Source organism: Callorhinus ursinus, unplaced genomic scaffold (assembly GCF_003265705.2).
Source record: "Callorhinus ursinus isolate GAN/ISIS: 27379988/994484 unplaced genomic scaffold, GSC_fseal_2.0 scaffold8, whole genome shotgun sequence".
Classification (NCBI taxonomy): Eukaryota; Metazoa; Chordata; class Mammalia; order Carnivora; family Otariidae; genus Callorhinus; species Callorhinus ursinus.
Genome location: NW_027397070.1, coordinates 59,736,717 through 59,752,437, shown reverse-complemented (window position 1 = coordinate 59,752,437; position 15,721 = coordinate 59,736,717). Strand labels below are relative to the sequence as shown.

The 15,721-nt window shown below is 42.0% G+C and overlaps 1 long non-coding RNA gene across 1 annotated transcript in view; it reads right to left on the bottom strand.

The window, feature by feature from the left end:
• Nucleotides 1–6,601: 6,601 nt before the first annotated feature.
• Nucleotides 6,602–15,721, bottom strand: part of LOC141373296 (uncharacterized) — a 46,658-nt gene continuing 37,538 nt past the window's right edge. The window contains exons 5-6 of the long non-coding RNA XR_012379122.1: nucleotides 9,213–9,367; nucleotides 6,602–7,622 (exon numbers count right to left, since the gene is read on the bottom strand). This is a non-coding gene — a long non-coding RNA (uncharacterized lncRNA). The remainder of the gene's footprint in view (nucleotides 7,623–9,212; nucleotides 9,368–15,721) is intronic.

The following is a 15,721-nucleotide window of genomic DNA, read 5'->3' as shown; positions in this document are numbered from 1 at the left end:
GTGTGTGTGTGTGTGTGTGTGTGTGTGTGTGTGTGTGTGTGTAATGGAATATTATGGAATAATGGAATACTATTCAGCAATAAAAAAAGAAATCCTGCCATTTGCAAAACAAGGACGGACCTTGAGGGCATTATATTAAGTAAAATAAGTTAGAGAAGACAAATACAGTGTGATTTCAGTTACCCATGGAATCTAAAAAAACCAAATTCACAGAAACAGAAAATAGAATGGTGGTTGCAGGACCGGGGGAAATGGGGAGGTATTGGTCCAAGGGTACAAACTTCCAGTTATAAGAGGAATTAGTTCTGGAGATCTAATGTACAATATGGTGACTATAGATAACAAGACTGCATTATATGCTTGAAAGTTGCTAAGAAAATAGATTTCAAGTGTTCCTATCACAACTTTTTTTAAAAAAGGTAATTATGTCAGGGGATAGAGATATTGACCAACCTTATTGTGGTGGTTATCGTTTCATAATATATAAGGGTATCAAGTTATCACATTGTACACCTTAACCTTACATAATGTTGTATGTCAATTGTATCTCAGTAAAGCTGGAGGAAACAGCCTGCTCATGGTTGGAGCACACTAGCACATTGTGACTAACTCTCCTTTGTGTTCCCTGCGCTCCTGGCAGCTTGGCCTCAGCTTGGTCCTGCATCATAGCCATGGAAGCCAGTGTGGTCATTGTGAGATTACTCAGAGACAAGTTTGGTTTTATAAGGTTAATATTATACTCATTAAAATTATAATGGTGTCTTAGTCTGTTCGAGCTGCTATAACAAGAATACCATAGGCTGGGTGGTTAATGAACAGAAATCTTTTATTTCTCAGTTCTGGAAGCTGAAAGTCTGAGATCAAGGTGCTGGCAGATACTGAACCTGCAAGAGCCTACTTCCTTACAGATGCTAATTTTCTCACTGTAACCCTACCTGAGCATTAATCCCATTCCTGAAGGCTCTGCTCTCATGACCTAATTGCCTCCCAAAGGTCCCACCTCTTAACACCTGGGAGTTAGGATTTTAACATCTGAATTTGGCAGGGTGGGTAGCAAACATTCAGACCAGAGCAAATGGTAAAAAGCCTAGTTCTTCCTTAAGCCTTTATCTCATATACAGATCATACTGTTCTGTTTATAAGTGTCCAAAAATTTATTTATCACCTTCAGGTGGCTTTTATAATTCTCTTACATTTCCTTAAGTTTTAACTGCACCTATAAAATAATATATTGTTATCTTTTCTTGATTGGTCTTCGTAGGTATTCATCACTTTTATTAATCTTATCAAAACACCAACTTTTGGGCTTGTTGCTTTTCTTTATTTTCTGTTTCATTATTTCTGCCCTTCTCATTTTTTCTTCTTCTTTCTATTCTGCTTTTTTCCCCTAGCTACTTGAAAGGCTAAGATCATTGATTTTCAGCTTTTTTTCTTTTCTTATACTTATATTTAAAGCTATGAAGGTCCTGGGGCGCCTGGGTGGCTATCAGTTAAGTGTCTGACTTAAGCTCAGGTCAGGATCTCAGGGTCCTGGAATCAAGCTCCGCATCAGGCTCCGTGCTCAGCAGGGAGTCTGCTTGTCCCTCTGCCCCTCACCCCACTTGTTCTCTCTCTCTCTCTCTCTCTCTCAAATAAATAAATAAATAAAGCCTTCTAAAAAATAATGAAGTAAAGCTCTGAATGTCCTAAACCGCTGCTTTGACCGCATCTCCCAAGTTTTAATACGTCTTATCTTCATTATTGTTATCTTCTTCCTCATTGTTGTAATTTCTTCTTTGGTGCACAGTCTATTCAGAAATAAATTATTACATTTTCAAAAATATTTTTGGTTTTCTAGTTTTCCTTATTGCTTTCTAGCTAATTCGATCATGGGCAGAGGACTTACTTTGAATATTTTCAATCTTTGATTCAATTCTCTTTTAAGTCCTTTAACTTTTCAGTGAACAAAGACATCTTCCCATGCATTTAAATAAATTATTTATTTAATAATTATAAATCAATTAATTATTGAACTCTATAATGTGATAAATCTTAATTCTCATGATGTTCCAATCCTACCTGTGAACTTGGATTTCAACATAAAATTATAAATCTAAACCAACTTGTATTTTATGTGTTTTTTTAAGTTTATTTACTTTTTAGTAATCTCTACACTCAATATGGGCCTTGAGCCCACGACCCTAAGATCAAGGGTCGCATGCTCTTCTGACTGAGCCAGCCAGGCACCCCCCAACTTGTATTTTATTTTATTTTTTTTAAGAGAGAGAACACGTGCAAGCAGTGGTGGGGTGGGGTGTGCACAGAGAAGGAGAGAGAGAATCCTAAGCAGGCTCCACACTCAGTGCAGAGTTCCACTCGGGGCTCGATCTCACAACCCTGAGATCATGACCTGAGTGGAAAGCAAGAGTTGGACCCTTAACCGACTGAGCCACCCAGGTGCCCCTAAATTGGAATCACAAAGTGAATTTATCAGTCTAAAACTGCTGTCTAACACGGTAGTCACCAGCACATGTGGCAACTTAAATTTAATTGTTAATCAAAATTAGATAAAATTTAAAATTCAGTTCCTCATTGAATAGCCATATTCAGTACCCATATTACAAGTGTGCAATGACTGCATGTGACTGTCGGCTACCATATTGAACAGTGGCAAATAGAACATTTCTATCATTGCATGGAGTTTGATTGGGCAGCACTCCCTACACTCCTTTAGGGTACTGACCGGTCATTCGATTGGCTGCTCTGGGCCCTGATCCTGGTCTAATCAGGTGACCGAGTCGTGTGGCACCAGCATGGTAATTCATGCAAACATCACCCCACATAAGAGAGCTATTGTGAGAACTTAGAAAGTGATTGAGGGAGAGAAAAACATTCTGAGACTAAGTCCTGATCACCCTTCAAGGCCCCATGCCAACAACACCTCCTGTATGACACCTCTCCTTACTCCATCAAGAGACTTTCATACTTTCTTCTTGACATCCACAGTAGGCTCTTCAGAGTACTGCCTGTGTTGTGGTGTGATTGGTACATTTCCATATCTATCTCCAACTTTGGATTAGGAGCTTCCTGAAGCCAGGACCATGTGTTTTTGTTGTTGTTGTTTTATCTTCACGTCCCTAGGGTCTGGCACCCTGCCTGGTATATGATGGGATTGGGTACACTGATGAATGAAAGGGCTGTTTCTCTGAGAGGCAGTGTGATTTGGAGCTAAGTAATGGAGGATCTGAATTCTACTCTCCACTCAGTGTGTGTGCTCTTTGGCAAGTCAACTACTTTTCCTGGGTCTCAGTTTCCTCTTTCTTATCAATTTCAATGGCAAGGTTGACTTAGATAAAAATGCCTCATTGCCCATTTATACATAAATAAGTGTTATATGAAAGAAAAAGAGCACCATGGCCAAACTCGGGAGCTTGGGAATACTTGGTCAAAGATGATAAATGGGTATTCTTATTACTGTAGGAGTCCCCCAAACTTGAAAAATGCTAACGTCCCATTATGGCACTGCAAGAAACAGGTAGAACGTACAAAGTTTCTCAGACTTATTTAATGGGCCATAGAACTGTGTGTGTGTGTGTGTGTGTGTGTGTGTGTGTGTGTCTAAGGAATTGTCCAGTTCCATGTTTTTATGACTTTTATGAAGATGCTGCCCAGTTTTACTGTCCCTGGTGCCCAACTTGGATAATGGTGTGACTGTGAACTCATGGAACCATACACTTAAACTCTCACTCCCTCAGCTCCAGCTTCCTCATCTCCCGTTGTACCCCCTGACCTACCCAGGAGAAGAAACTGGAACAACTGTACTTGAAATGCCTGTCAGGAAGGAAGGGACTGAGGTGCATGCATTTAACTTTGGACCTCTGATAGTGAGGTAATGTCGGTACTGATCTAGAAGAGCAGCTGCTTTGAAAATGGAAGCATAGGACAGAGAGAATGATTTTATTTTAATTTAAAATTGATTTTCTCAGTTCTACCACATTTTTTTTCATGATATCACGGGTGTCACTGTTTAATATATCTAATTTGAGCCATAACTTAATATACCAGGCTTTCATGCCCATGAATTCTTAAAGCAGCCACAGATTATTAATGTTATGTTAATAAGAAAGCAATAATGAAATATTATACAGAGTTCCCACTCCATATATTATTAATGAAGACCTTTGTGTTTTGGTGGGCTTGATACGTTACGATGTGGTCGCCGAACAGATTAGAAAATGTTTTAGCTTTCTCAGCAAAAAGGCCCCAAATCAGGTTACGTGACTAGAAAGTATTAGTGACAGGTAGCAAAAGTGGCCATGAGGCATTGTGGGACGGGAGGCAATGAACTTATTTCAATCTGAGGTGCCAGGAATAGGAACATTCTTATTACTCAAGAGTGAAATGAACAGTTCTATCAGCTGCCTTGGAAATAAAAAACAGAAAAAAACAGGCCTACTGCAAAGCTTAGTCCTGTGCCGTGCTAAATTGCCACATGCACTGAAAACTCACTAACATCGATTGTAAAAACCAAGGTCCACTGTATGCCTGCCATGGGCCGACACTGTTCTAAGCACTTGGCATGCGTTGTCACATTTAAATCTTGTGGTGACTTTAAGAGGGAGGCATTATCTTTATTCTCACGAGGGGGAATAAGCAGAGAGACATGAACGGCCTCTAGTAGTAAGCGGTAGACACGGGATTTGAACTTGATCAAGCTGCCTCAGCCCATCCTCGTCACCTCAACACTGAGAATGGAGACTTGTCCTGTCAGGTCTGAGCTCTGGGGAAGCACCCAGGCCTCTGGCCCATCCAGAGGAGCTTCAAGTGTGTCCAGCAATGGACTCATTTGCCTGCATCTCAAAGGTCATCACAGGGGGCACCTGGGTGGCTCAGTCGGTTAAGCGTCTGCCTTCGGCTCAGGTCATGATCTCAGGGTCCTGGGATTGAGTCCCGCATCAGGCTCCCTGCTCAGCGGGGAGTCTGCTTCTCCCTCTGACCCTCCCCCGTCTCATGATCTGTCTCTCTCTCAAATAAATAAATGAAATCTTTAAAAAAAAAAAAAAAAGGTCACCATGGGTCTCACAGTGACCAGCCCCCTCAGGCCAACTGTTATGTTAGAATGGGAGTAGAAGTCAGAGATCTTCCAGTTACACTGTGACTCTCTATTAGAGGTATCCACAATCACGTGCTCACCTAAAAGGCCATGTTGTTCTTCATGAGACCAATATCACCAGAGGATTGGTGACCTATCAAAAATTACACGCATGAACCCCCACCTCCCCTTCTCCTCCCCCTACACCCCCACCCACATCCTCCATCACAGCTGTAAGCCCCGCCCTACCCTTGGCTGTTGTGGTTTTGTCTGTATCCCCCAGCCATTTCTCACATGAGATTGGCCTCCTCTCCCCTTGGCAGGTGACCTGTGCTGTGTTGGATTTTGTTCAAAGAGCACAGTGTGACAGTCATCCCCCCACTCAGATCGTGAGGAGGAAGAGATTGTGTAATCCACAGTTTCCAAGATTCCAACAATCCTGTCGCCATCTCGGCTTCTCCCACCACCCTCCCTGGGCTTTGCCAGACACATGGAAATTCTAAAAAGCAAAGTGCCATTTTCTTCAATCATTTGATTTTGAAAATGGGGGGGATGACACAAAGTTGACTTAGCCATTGCCCTTTCTGTGCAGCTATGAAGCCCATTGTAGCTATGATTTAAATACTAATTATATGCCCGTTTTCTTTTTAAGGTTTTTTTGTTTGTTTGTTTGTTCCTTTACAGAAGCAGTCAGGGGAGTGACTAAAAGCTTATTCATTGGCAGGATTTTTCTTTTGGAAACGAACATGCTGGCACAATTTTAATTGGGTTTTAGTTGTTGTTGTTTTAATTCTCACAGTGATGGCTTGGCTATGTCTTTTGGGACTGCAGAGGGAAACTGGCATCTGGTGTTTGAGGATTCTGGGGATTTGGACCATATTTATGTGTAATAACTATACAGTAAATAAACAGAATGAATAATTAAGTGAATAATGAGTTTCTCGGAAAAGAGGATTCTTCAGAAGACTTCGACAGAAATTCTCACGTGTGTTGCATGCCCTCCGTCCTGCTCTCACTGTGCCTTTGCCCCCGTGGAAACCAGCAAGGACACCTTCCAAGCTGAAATCCATGCCATTCATCAATGTGGTTTGATAGAAACAAGATAGTTTCTTCCCGCTGCAAGGAGGTTGGATTTATGTCTCTTAGAATTATCTTTTTTACTCTAGAGAGAGAGATATTTGCCTCTTTAAAAATAAAATCCATGAGATTAAATTTCATTGAACAGTTTCTCTCTAAGGGACTAAAAACCTGAAATTCCAGGAATTCGCCGTAGCTGGTGAAATTACGTTAATGCATGTTAATACCCATATTAGCCAGTCCAAGGTGCCCTTGCTTCTGGATGCGCCCGGGGCCAAAGCGAATCTTCCCGGAGGTAAAACCACTGTATACTTACCGTTATTTCGTGTGTGTGTGTGTTCACGCATTCACTCATAAGTTTTTACATTTACTCCTTCATTCAGCAAGTTACTGAGCACCTACTGCATGCCCAGCACAGTGCCAGGCCCTGGGGTTACAAGGTGATGAGCAAAACCAGACCCCGTTCCAGTCCTTCCGGAGCCCACGTTCCTGTCAGGGAGACAGCCATCACATAAAGCAACAAAAGGTAAGTTGCAACGATGACAGGTGTTATGAAGGAGGCCATGTTAGCGTGCTCAGGCCGCCATAACAAAATACCACAGACCAGTGGCCTCAACAACAGAAACTTCTATTCTCACAATTCTGGAAGCTGGAAGTCAATCACAGAATCAGCAGATTTGGTCTCAACTGAGGCAGCTCTCCTTGGCTTGCAAATGGCCGCCTTCTCTCCGTGTCTTCACCTTATCTTCCCTCTGTATGTGTGTGTGTGTCTTTGTCCAAATTTGCTCTTCTTATAGATAGATACCAGTCTGATTGGATTAGGGCCCACGCTAATGGCCTCATTTTAACTGAATTACTTCTCTAAAGGCCCTATCTCCAAATACAGCCACAATCTGAGGTATTGGGGGTTAGGGCTTCAACATATGAATTTTGGGGGACATGATTCAGCCATAACAGAGAGGTATTTGGTACATAAGGAGATAGTAACAGGGACAGATCAGATACCCAAGCAGGGACATAGGGTGGGCTTGCTGAGGATTAGGTGGGGATCTCAGGGATGACCAGGAACTAACTACAAGAAGAGGAGGAGAAGGAAATTCCAGGAAGAGGGAGGATCATGTGCCAAAGCCCTCCAAAGAGAGAGCATGGCCAGTAGCAGAGACCAAAGGGAGGCAGACTATGGTGGCTAAGGAGCCGTGAGGTAAGGCGTGGCGCCTAGGATGATGCTGACATTATAGAGGGGGCCCAGGCCGTGCAGGGACTTCCGTCTTTTTCCCAAGAGCAGTGGGAGATCATCAAAGGTTTTTAACTGAGGACAGAAGTGGCATGACTAAATTTGCCCTTTGGAAATATCAGTCTGGCTGCAGTGTGGAGAACAGACGTGCGGGGTTCTGGAGTGCCTTTAGACAGGCACTGGATATAGGAGAACGCTGTAGGTATCCAAGCAGGAGAGGGAAGTGGCGGGATTCAGGACCTAGGGTAGGAGCAGAAAGAAATGAGTCCGTTTGCAAGAGGAATGAGGGACGATGGATTAAATATGGCGAAGCACTGGGTGACAGGAATTGGTGATGGGTTAGATCTGTTGGGCACTGGGTGAGGGAAAAGATGATGGGTTGTCTCCTGTATTTCTGACTCCCGTAACTGGGTAAACAAAGTACAAGTCAATGGGATCAAGAACACCTGGAGAAGGGCCTATGTTCAAGTTGAGTTTTGATCATACTGATGTCATAGACACCAAAGACCCCTTGGTCACTTTCTTTGCCTCAACACAGATACCTCTCTCCCCTGTACATGCTGTTCTGCTTGGAACACTCTTTCACGCTTATACTTCACTACCCAACCCCTTCACATCTCGGCCCAAGGGCCAACTTCCTCAGTACTGAGCCCTTCCTCAATTGCTCAGACTAGGCTACGTGTCCCTTTCACACACTCTTATAACACCTGTACTTTACCTTCAGAGCAGTCATTATAGTTGAAATTACAGCTACCTGTTTAAATTCTATTTCTGCCACTAGAATGGAAAGAAAGACTATGAAGGCCAAGGCGATATCTGTCTAATTAGTACAGCAGACTGGTGGTTCTGGTCTGACTAGAACTGACTCTTTGGGTTGGAATCTTGTCTTCCCTACTTCCTAGTGGTGTGAATTTGGGCAAGGTCTTTAATCTTGCTGCACCTCAGTTGGCTTTGTATATAAAGTATGGATTATGACAGCATATCCCTCATAGAATTGTTGGGATGATTAACTGAGTTCATTAGCAAGAAGTGTTTATAACAATGCTTGACATATAATAAGCACTCAGTAAACGTTAGCTATGATTATTTTTCATCACTATATCCCTAAGTATTTGATGGACAGATGATCAGATAAATGGATGGACCACTGAATAGGTGGATTGAGGAATAAGTAAGGTGAGAAGAAATAAGACACAATCTCTATTAAGCTATGTTGAATGAGCACAGTGGAAAGGCAAGGAAACCCAAATGGGTATTGTGAAAAGAGGGGCTGGCTCATTCTTCAAGACTTAGCTAACTTCCAAGATATTGGGTCCCATGAAGGTAAACTTCTGTATGCTCACTTTCAGGCAGGGCCTTAAGGAATCTCCACCAGCTTTCTTTAAGAGTAAATCACATTATTTTTTTCTGGACCCCAATAGAAAGGGAAACAAATCACCACAACCCAACTGTCCCCTTCTTAATTAAGCTGACTGCACATTTCCCAAATTCCCTGTGAATTTTTTTTGAAAGAAAAAATAAAAAACTAAGTTTAATCTGACTTAAACAATAAACTGAATCATGAATTCATTCTTGTGTCCCTCCTTCAAACATTTATGGGATTCCTCTTCTATGTCAGGCACTGGGATGGGTATGAGGTGGTTACCAAGTTAAATAAGATACTGTCCCCGTCCTTGAGAAGCTTGAGTCCTAACTTTACAAAGAGATTTTAAATAGATATTCTTGATAGATAGACCTGATCAAAATAAAGCAAATATAGAAGCAAAAGCTGTTTTCTGGACAGAGGGCAGCAGACTATTACAGATCATCCTCACTGTAACTCTTGCTTACCTCTGCCTTGCTGGGTCTTCAACGGTGAGTGAAGCCACCACATAGAAAAGCTGAGGCTGCTTGGTCCCAGCTGGAAGGTATTTTCATCGCTGTCACTCTATTTATGAAAGCAACTCGTGTCTCGTACCTTCTTTTTTGCCCAAAGGATTCTCTTTCTGTAATTTATTACAAAATTCAAGGCCATTTCATTAGGGGGAAATGCGCCATATCGTTATTATAACAACTCCCCCTATTTTTGTTCAATTTTGAAACTGACAATCTAAAGACTATTTTTAGCTCAGTCATGTGAGATTATTTGTTTCCTTCTGAGAAGTTTTTCCTTCGGACTAGTTAACATGAATTTTATGCTCACTTATTATGTCACATGCTCCAATTCAATTTATTTTAAAGCAGATTCTTTGGGGAAAACTGTAAAGCTAATTTGAATCGATTCTTTAGAGATTCCATTTTAAATGACGTGCTATAAAATTGGCAGACAAAGTGAAAAAATGGAATTGAATTTTCTTCTTCAGCTACTCATTGGATTCAGAAATCTTGCTTTTCGACACTGCCAAGGGTTTTGATATAATGTTTTATGCAATTTTCATAACATTTATCTTAAACTCCATTGCCTTTAGTTTGGTTGTTCAACTCAAAATGGTTTCCTGGTATTTCCACGGGAAAAAAAAAGCAGAGTTCCTGCTACAGGAAGAATTGGGTGCTTTCATACAAACCTCCTGCCATTCACAGGGGTGCCTGTGTATGAAACATCTGGTGTAATGCAGGTGTTTAATTCCAGAATGAATATTGAACGTCTGTGAACAAACATGCTGATGGAGGTGTGGAATAAAACAGCATCTCCCACTTCCTTCCACTCTGCACAATTTCTATTTCTCCCTCTCATATTTGATGGATTTGCAGCTTGAGGAAAGAGTGGGAATAATAGGCAAGACGCCCGACGGCTTACTTTTCCGTCCTTCACAGCGCCCCCAAGAGGCGCCCATTCTTCATCAGGGCAGTGGGCTCCAAGCTAATCAGAAACAGCCGTCACCGGGTGGGAACGAGGACCCCGGGTTTGGTACATCTGATTCCACTCGATGATATATATCCTATTATTATCAATCGAATGGAAAATACATGGAAAACACATGTCTGCAATTTCCCCCTTGAGACACACTTGCTTTCTTGGATGTGTTTTTAAAAGGGAGTTTTATTTCACACTCATCTTTCCCTGGAATGCCCTCAATTGCAACTATCATTCCCATTGACCCAGCTAGTCGGCTCACAGTCACACTCACCAAGGGTCTTCCCCCCGTGTGCTTGGCCACCACCGAGTGCCACATCAAGTACTTGGAGTTACTTTCGTAAACCCAGGTTGGTCCCAAAAGAAGCCAATCATTGCCGAAAAGGGGCGGAGCAAGATGGCGGAGGAGTGGGAGACCTGGATTTCGTCTGGTCTCAGGAATTCAGCTGAATAGGGATCAAACCATTTTGAACACCTACGAACTCAACAGGAGATCGAAGAGGAGAGTAGCAACAGCTCTCTGAACAGAAAAGCGACCACTTACTGGAAGGTAGGACATGCGCAGAAGTGAATCCGAGGCGATATTCGGGAGGATAGACGGTGGGGGAGGGGGCCTCCGTCGGCTGCTTCTGGCAAGTGCTAGAGCCGCGAGCACAAAATCGGACCTTTTAGAAGTCGGCTCCGCTGAGGGACGTCGCTCCAGGGGCTAAGCGGGGGGGGAGGGGGTGGAACCCTCGCGGGACACTGTGGTCTCAGGACCCTTGGGGTCACAGAAAAACCGGGGGAGCCTGAGTGCGCCAGAGCTCCCAGGTATCGGAGCGGGGAAGCCGGCTGTAGAGACGGAGCCGAGGCGCGGGCTCTCAGCTTGGGGTTGCCATAAACTGTGATCTGCGGCCCAGTCGGGCCACTGCTCCTCCAGCAGGGACCCAACAAGCGGCAGATCCGGGGAGACTCCCCTTCTTCCCCTGGGAGGAGCGGCGCGGAAGTGCACCGCGGGGATCTGCTGGGTTTGGAGACTCCACACAGGGTCGGGTGCCAGAGATTGAAACACTTGGTCACAGGCCAGGTGAGCACGGAGTGCGACCGGAGACCAGGGACACGGGAGTGACTGCTTTTCTCTGGGGGCGCACTGAGGAGCGGGGGCCCCGAGTTCTCAGCTCCTCCGGGCGGAAATTGGGAGGCCACCATTTTCACTCTAGTCCTCCAAAGCTGTACCGAGAGCTTGCAGGAACAAAAGCTCCTGAGAGCAAACCCGAGCAGCTTGCTTAGCCCGGACCGACAAGGGCGGGGCACTTCTGCCTCCGGCAAAGACATTTGGGAAGCACGGCAACAAGCCCCTCCCCCAGAAGATCAGCACGAACAGCCAGCAAGCCAAGACCAAGTTTACCGATCAAGGAGAACGGGAGAATTCCAGCGCTAGGGGAATACTGCACATAGAATTCGTGGCTTTTTTACCATGATTCATTAGTTTTTCAAAGTTAATTTTTTTTAGCTGGGTTTTTTTTTTTGAATTTTTCTTTTTCCCTTTTTCAACCAACATCTTATCAATCCCTTTTTTAAAAAATTTTTTTTATTTTTCATTTTTAGAGTCATACTTTATCCCTTCATAGTAGTTACCCTTATTATTGGCATATATATATAAGTTGTTCTCTCTTTAAAAATTTGAGATACAGTTTCTTCTAACGGATCGAAATATACCCTAAATCACTAGTGTATGGCTTTGTTCTAGTCTCCTGCCTGATCACATTCTCTCCCTTTTTTTTCTTTTCTTTTTTTTTTAAATCTTCTTTCTTTTTTCAAACAACTTCTTATCAATTCCTTCTATAAAATCTTTTATAATTTTCATCTTTACAGTCATCTTCCATCCCTTCATTGTATCAACCCTTATTTTGTACATATATAAGTCTTTCTTCCTTTAAAATTTTAGGAGGCACTTTCTTCTAACAGACCAAAATACGCCCAAAATCTAGTGTGTGGCACTGATCTATGCACTAGCCTGATCACATTTGATCATATTCTGTTTTTTTGGTTTTGTTCTGTTTTTGTTTGTTTTTATCTTTTTCTTTTTCTTTTTTTCTCTTTCTTTTCCCCTGGTTTCAGGTCTTTTCTGATTTGTATAGAGTATATTTGCTGGGGATGTTGTTAACCTGTTAGCATTTTGTTCTCTCATTCATCTATTCTCCTCTGGACAAAAAGACAAGACAAAAAAAATCACCTCAGCAAAAAGAACAAGAGGTAGTACTGTCTGCCAGGGACCTACTCAATACTGACATTAGTACAATGTCAGACCTAGAGTTCAGAATCATGACTTTAAAGATACTAGCTGGGCTTGGAAAAAGTGTGGAAGTTATTAGAGAAACCCTTTCTGGAGAAATAAAAGAACTAAAATCTAACCAAGTCGAAATCAAAAAGGCTATTAATGAGGTGCAATCAAAAATGGGGGCACTAACTGCTAGGCTAAATGAAGCAGAAGAGAGAATCAGTGATATAGAAGACCAAATGATGGAAAATAAAGAGGCTGAGAAAAAGAGAGAGAAACAACTACAGGATCACGAGGGCAGAATTCGAGAGATAAGCGATACGATAAGACAAAACAACATTAGAATAATTGGGATCCCAGAAGAAGAAGAAAGAGAGAGAGGGGCAGAAGGTATATTGGAGCAAATTATAGCAGAGAACTTCCCTAATGTGGGGAAGGAAACAGGCATCAAAATCCAGGAGGCACAGAGAACCCCTCTCAAAATCAATAAAAATAGGTCAACACCCCGACATCTAATAGTAAAACTTACGAGTCTCAGAGACAAAGAGAAAATCCTGAAAGCAGCTCGGGAGAAGAGATATGTAACCTATAATGGTAGAAACATTAGATTGGCAACAGACCTATCCACAGAGACCTGGCAGGCCAGAAAGGACTGGCATGATATCTTCAGAGCCCTAAACGAGAAAAATATGCAGCCAAGAATACTATATCCAGCTAGGCTGTCATTGAAAATTGAAGGAGAGATAAAAAGCTTCCAGGACAAACAAAAACTAAAGGAATTTGCAAACACGAAACCAGCCCTCCAAGAAATATTGAAAGGGGTCCTCTAAGCAAAGAGAGACCCTAAAAGCAGCATAGATCAGAAAGGAACACAGACAATATACAGTAACAGTCATCTTAAATGCAATACAATGGCACTAAATTCATATCTTTCAATAGTTACCCTGAATGTAAATGGGCTCAAAGCCCCAATCAAAAGACACAGGCTATCAGATTGGATTAAAAAACAAGACCCATCAATATGCTGTCTCCAGGAGACTCATTTTAGAACCAAAGACACCCCCAGATTGAAAGGAGGGGGTGGAAAACCATTTACCATGCTAATGGACACCAAAAGAAAGCTGGGGTGGCAATCCTTATATCAGACAAATTAGATTTTAAAACAAAGACTGTAATAAGAGATGAGGAAGGACACTATATCCTACTTATAGGGTCTATCCAACAAGAAGATCTAACAATTGTAAATATCTATGCCCCTAACGTGGGAGCAGCCAATTATATAAGGCAATTAATAACAAAAGCAAAGAAACACATTGACAACAATACAATAATAGTGGGGGACTTTAACACCCCCCTGACTGAAATGGACAGATCATCTAAGCAAAAGATCAATAAGGAAATAAAGACTTTAAATGAAACACTGGACCAGATGGACTTCACAGACATATTCAGAACATTCCATCCCAAAGCAACAGAATACACATTCTTCTCTAGTGCCCATGGAACATTCTCCAGAATTGATCACATCCTAGGTCACAAATCAGGTCTCAACCGGTACCAAAAGATTGGGATTATTCCCTGCATATTTTCAGACCACAATGCTTTGAAACTAGAACTCAATCACAAGAGGAAAGTCGGAAAGAACTCAAATACATGGAGGCTAAAGAGCATCCTGCTAAAGAATGAATGGGTCAACCAGGAAATTAAAGAAGAATTAAAAAAACTCATGGAAACCAATGAAAATGAAAACACAACTGTTCAAAATCTTTGGGATACAGCAAAGGCAGTCCTGAGAGGAAAGTATATAGCAATACAAGCCTTTCTCAAGAAACAAGAAAGGTCTCAAATACACAACCTAACCCTACACCTAAAGGAGCTGGAGAAAGAACAGCAAATAAAGCCCAAACCCAGCAGGAGAAGAGAAATAATAAAGATCAGAGCAGAAATCAATGAAATAGAAACCAAAAGAACAGTAGAACAGATCAACGAAACTAGGAGCTGGTTCTTTGAAAGAATTAACTGGATGGATAAACCCCTGGCCAGACTTATCAAAAAGAAAAGAGAAATGACCCAAATCAACACAATCATGAATGAAAGAGGAGAGATCACAACCAACACCAAAGAAATACAAACAATTATAAGAACATATTATGAGCAACTCTATGCCAGCAAATTAGATAACCTGGAAGAAATGGGCGCATTCCTAGAGATGTATCAACTACCAAAACTGAACCAGGAAGAAATAGAAAACCTGAACAGACCTATAACCCCTAAGGAAATTGAAGCACTCATCAAAAATCTCCCAACAAACAAAAGCCCAGGGCCAGATGGCTTCCCAGGGGAATTCTACCAAACATTTCAAGAAGAATTAATACCTATTCTCCTGAAGCTGTTCCAAAAAATAGAAATGGAAGGAAAACTTCCAAACTCGTTTTATGAGGCCACCATTACCTTGATCCCAAAACCAGACAAAGACCCCATCAAAAAGGAGAATTACAGACCAATATCCTTGATGAACATGCATGCAAAAATTCTCACCAAAATACTAGCCAATAGGATCCAACAGTACATTAAAAGGATTATTCACCGTGACCAAGTGGGATTTATCCCTGGGCTGCAAGGTTGGTTCAATATCCGCAAATCAGTCAACGTGATACAATACATTAACAAAAGAAAGAACAAGAATCATATGATCCTCTCAGTAGATGCAGAAAAAGCATTTGACAAAGTACAGCACCCTTTCTTGATCAAAACTCTTCAGAGTATAGGGATAGAGGATACATACCTCAATATCATAAAAGCCATCTATGAAAAACCTACAGCGAATATCATTCTCAATGGGGAAAAGCTGAGAGCTTTCCCCCTAAGGTCAGGAACGCGGCAGGGATGTCCACTATCACCACTGCTATTCAACATAGTATTAGAAGTCCTAGCCACAGCAATCAGACAACAAAAAGAAATCAAAAGCATCCAAATCGGCAAGGAGGAAGTCAAACTCTCACTCTTTGCATATGATATGATACTGTATGTGGAAAACCCAAAAGACTCCACCCCAAAACTGCTAGAACTCATACAGGAATTCAGTAAAGTGGCAGGATATAAAATCAATGCACAGAAATCGGTGGCATTCCTATACACCAACAACAAGACAGAAGAGAGACAAATCAAGGAGTCGATCCCATTTACAATTGCACCCAAAACCATAAGATACCTAGGAATAAATTTAACCAAAGAGGCAAAAGATCT